Genomic DNA, 4,808 nt, shown 5'->3' on the forward strand with positions numbered 1-4,808 from the left:
CGTATTTCAAAATACGCTCAACTGACTAAACCATCCACGTGCCTGCTTTTTTAGTTTTTATTATTTTTTAACATTTATTCATTTTTGAGAGACCGAGAAAAACAGAACATGAGCGAGGGAGGGGCAGAGAGAGAGAGGGAGACACAGAATCTGAAGCAGCTCCAGGCTCTGAGCTGTCAGCACAGAGCCCGACGTGGGGCTCGAACCCACGAACCGTGAGATCATGACCTGAGCCGAAGTCGGACGCTTAACCGACTGAGCCACCCAGGCGCCTCTCTATGTAAGTTTATTATATAATTTATTAGTATACACGACAGATTTATTGTGAGTTGCTGGTTGGCGGGATTTTGGGTGCTGACAAGTGCTGATCTCGGCGGGGTGAGCTGGCCAGAGGCATTCTGTCCAAATCTGAAGGCCAGCAGGCCAGAGGCGCAGGAAGACCTGATGTTCTCATTCAAGGTCAGAGGGAGGTCTGAAGGCCACGAGGCAGGAAGAATTCTCTCTTACCGTTTATTACGAATAGCGCTACTGAGAACGTGGGCATACAGCTTGTCTGTTGAGCCCCTGCTCTCAGTTCTGCTGGGCGTGGGCCCGGAGCGGGGCTCCTGGATCTAATCGTAGCTCTGTGTTTAATTTCCAAGGAACCTCCAATCTTTTGCACAGAGGCTGCGCCATTTCACGTTCCCCCAGAAACACATACGTTAGTGGCACAGCTGGATTTGAACTCAGGCAGTTTGGGTCTGGAGTCCGCGGACACAGGAATGGTGGGTGCTAGGGAGCCAGCTAATGGACGCGACCAGCAATGCGAACGGTGACTGTTCCTCATTCCTCGTTCTGTGGGACTTCAGAGTGTGAAGCAGCCTCCGCCTGGAAGTGCAAACACCAACGGCGGATCCAAGTTCGGAGCATCTTCCAGGATGCCCCAGGAAAGGGGCTCGGCAGACAGGCCCCCAGGCCCAACGTGGCATCACTGGTGGCGTCGGCAGCAAACTGGCTGGAACTGTTAGGTCGGCTGGTAAATTGTCCTGGAATCCAGAGCACTGTTAAACCCATGAGCGGGAGGGGCCTCCCAGAGCTCCTCACGGCCAAGTTCTAGTTGGACCTGTTCATTTTATGGGGCATATAATGGGCTATCATTTAAAACATCCAGATAGAGTCCCCTGTCTAGCAAGAATGTGTTTTGGGAAGTTTACATGTTTACACGTGCTTAGCAAACACTCATTTAGAACTTCCCATGTACCGAACATCGTTCCAAACATTTTCCATATGTTAACTAACGTAATTTTCATAAGAATCTCAACAAGTTACTGTTACTTCCCCTGTTTTACAGATGGAGACTCAGGCACAGGGACATCGAGTAGCTTGCCTCAGGACACACAGTGGCTGAGTGGAATTTAAGCCCAGGCGGTCTGGGTTCAGAGTCTGTGTCGACAGAATTCTACTGTATGTTGCATGTAGGAAGTCTGCCCTCTGAAGGAATGTCACATCACACCCTTAAAATGGGATGAGCCACCTCCCCTCTTCTACGAGCTGCATCTATTTGTGTGTCTGAATTTCCACGCTCCTACTTTGTTTAACCTTAAGATAGTGATGCTTTTTTAAAAGTTCGTAAAATGTACATAATAGAATATTTACCATTTAAAAATATATAATTTTTATGTTTATCATTTTCTTACAAGAAAAGAAACACTTGCAAGGTAGCAGACTCTAGACACATACTGAATTAGGGGCGGTGCCTGGGTGGCTCAGTCTGTTACGCACCCGACTTTGGCTCAGGTCATGATCTCACGGCTCGTGAGTTCGAGCCCCGCGTTCAGCTCAATGCTGATAGTGTGAGGAACCTGTTTGGGATTCGGTCTCTCCCTGTCTCTCTGTCTCTCCCTGTCTCTCTGTCCCTCCCCCACTCGCTCTCTCTGTCTCCCTCTGAAAATAAATAAACTTGAAAAAAATAAAAAATAAAAAAATTAAACTGGCCAAGAGTATGTGCCATGAAAATTAGGAATGATCTAGAAAATGAGCCTTCAGTAACACAAAAGGAGTTCTAAAAACATTAGAAAAGTGTTTTGAAATCCTTGAACAGAGAATGCTCTTTAACAATTGCCCGAGATACTGTCACACTTACAGTGACTTGTGGATGCCACACCGTTAGGAACCTGCCACTAGCTCACAGGCTGATTTCCAAAGGCTGTAACTCAGGAGCCAGGAGAGGGGAGGGAGGGGAGGGAGGGGAGGGAGCGAGGAACTTCCCCCGCCCTGGGGCGCCACGCCCCCCCAATGGGCAACCAGCCCGGAAGCTCCCAGTTGAACCACGTTTAAGTGCGCGGTCCAGTGGCACTGGGCACACTCACACTGCTCTGCGGCCGCCACCGACGTCAGTCTCTAGATCGCCTTTCATGTCGCAGAAGTTGAGCTCCGGAGCACATTGGACAATGACGCGCAGTCTTGTGTCCCTGGCAGCCGCTGCCGGACTCGGTGGCTGTGATGAACCGCTGGCTTCTTGATTACAAGTGAAATCACACAGTGTTTTCCTTTTGTGACTTATTTCTCTCAGCATAACGTCCTCAGGGTTCATTCGTGTTCGGGTGTGTGTGCAACTGCCTCCCTTTTGAAGACTGAACGATACTCCCTTGTACAGGGAGTGAGCAAGTTTTGTTTATCGGGTCATGCGTGCCCGGCGCTGGGGTTGTTCCCACCGCTGGGCTGTTGTGATGCTGCCCTGAACATGGGTGTGCAAATGTCTGCTCTAGTCCCTGCTTTCAGTTCCTTTGTATGGAATCCCCAGAACGACAGGCAAGGTCACACGAGAAGTCCAGATTTAATTTAACATAATCATAACATTCTGTAGATACTACAAGATGGGGAGACGTTATAACCCGTTTGTGACAAGTCCCTTCCCCGAGTCAGCGGCAGGCGGGGTCTGCGGCAGGGGGTCCCCGGGGCCGGCCGCACACGGGCGAGCCCTGCCGGGGATGCGTACCTTCTGATGGTGGAAGTGGGCAGGTGTCCCCAGGGAGGCTGAGGGCACCGGGGCCTGTCTGGGGCTTGATTCTAGGGGCCCCGCCAGCCTGGCACTGAGTTCTGCTGATCAGGGGGCCCCCAGCTCCCCACACAGTCACCCTCCTCCGAGGCTGACGAGAAAGGGGAGGGGAAGGTTTGGGGAAATAAAACGCATTTTCTGGCAATAATTGACAATTTAGGGCCAGAGGTCAGAGGAGGAGCCTGCTTGTCAACCCAACCCACCCAGCAGCACTTAGGGTCATTGGCCCTAAAGGTGACCGAGAACAAAGGGTATTGTTTGAACCCTCACGGCGACACTTCAGCCCAAGCCTGGAGGGGGGGGGGCAATTGAAAGAGATAACACCACCCCTTTGAGTTAGGGTCTAGGGGTCTTGAGTGGCTCTTGCCTTTGGGGAACCATTTCACCTGTTGAGGCCCAGGGGCGGAGGAACAGACCTGAGTGAGTACCTTTTGGATTCAAAACAGTGCATGTACGTATTCCGGGAGGGCGCTAACGGAGCCCGGACCCGGTTGGGGGCAGACTTAAGAGGTCAGCCTCAGGTCCAGGGTGAGAGGCACGGGCAGGAACGCAGTCCAGCCCTCAGCTCCCCTGAGACAAAGGTGACTGACTGCAGGAACACGCCCCGGTTGGGGGAAGGGGGCTGGGGGGCCAGAAAAGGGGTGTCCCCACTGCCCCCCGGGGTGCCCTCCGGTGAGAGCTGGTCCTCAGATGGTTCCCACAGAGAGACCCGGATGCGTGGGCTGTGCAGGCCGCTTTCAGGAGCTCTGTCCCTCCGTGTCAGGGTCCGCCCACCTGGGGGCTCCGGTCCGCAAAGGCCCGTTCCGGCTGCCCCCCGACCCTGGTCTGCGTTAGGAGCCGCCTGAAGCCCAAAGTGGAAAAGCAGATTCTAATTAGCAGTTAGAAACTTCTCAGCCTAGACCTTATTTCAGGATTTCCAACCCCCACCCCTTCCACCGGGGCTCTGAGGCCACCCTTTCAGCTTCAGAACCCGTTTCTGTCAGTCAGACCAGGAGGGTGGACGTCAGGTTCTGACGCCGCTGATCCTCGGCGCCCAGACCCGCGCCGCGTGTGCAGCCATCGTCGGGGTCTTCACCCTGACCCGGCGGCCGACCGACGGGGAACAGGAAGGTCCAGAGATTGGGAAGAGCAGTGGGGGGAGGTCTGCAGGGGGCAGCCCCCCGCCCCCACACCCCCCCGCCCCCCCAGCCCTCCCCACGCCCCCCCCCGGCCCCCCGCCCCCCACACCCCCACCCCTGCCCCCCGCCCCCCCACCCCCCGGCCCCGACTGGGGTCATCTCCTTCANACCCCTGCCCCCCGCCCCCCCACCCCCCGGCCCCGACTGCACGCTGGGGCGGGGAGAATGCAGGGTTCGGGCGCCCACGCCTCATCCCGGATCCTTCAAATCGGAATCTCTGAGGGTGGTTATTAGGGCTCCGCGGGGGGCTCCGAGGGCCCCCCGGGCCGCGGACTCGGCTTCGCCCGCGCGCTCAGTCCTTCGCTCGCCCAGGTGCTCCTTTCACACAAAGTCCCGGGCTCGAAACCAAAAGTCGAAATCGCGCGCCACAGGGGCCCGGAGAGGTTGGGGGGGCGCCCAGGTGCGGCGCCCGCGGCCGGAAGCGGCGTCCCGGGCGGCCGGTTGCGCCACGCGCTGGGCTTTCGCAAGGGCGCCCGGGGCGGCGGGCACGCTCGGCGGCCCGAGTCACGCGCCGCGGGAAGTCGCGCCGCCGCGGAGCCCGGGCCGCGCGGCGGGGGCCCCGGGGGGCGGGCGGCGCGCTCGCGGCTGAGCCC

General features: G+C 56.7%; 1 long non-coding RNA gene across 2 annotated transcripts; it reads left to right on the forward strand.

Annotated features, from left to right (window-relative positions):
• Positions 1 to 247: 247 nt before the first annotated feature.
• LOC120221506 lies at positions 248 to 1,419 on the forward strand. Of its 2 annotated transcripts, none has more exons than XR_005525817.1 (3): positions 248 to 280; positions 849 to 1,015; positions 1,331 to 1,419. It is a non-coding gene; the product is annotated as an uncharacterized LOC120221506 (long non-coding RNA). The 2 variants fall into 2 exon arrangements; XR_005525818.1 differs by having other exon boundaries at positions 849 to 1,007; positions 1,331 to 1,409.
• The last annotated feature ends 3,389 nt before the right edge of the window (positions 1,420 to 4,808 follow it).

This window comes from Hyaena hyaena, unplaced genomic scaffold (genome assembly GCF_003009895.1).
Source record: "Hyaena hyaena isolate Hyena2069 unplaced genomic scaffold, ASM300989v1 scaffold_783, whole genome shotgun sequence".
In the NCBI taxonomy this organism is placed as follows: domain Eukaryota; kingdom Metazoa; phylum Chordata; class Mammalia; order Carnivora; family Hyaenidae; genus Hyaena; species Hyaena hyaena.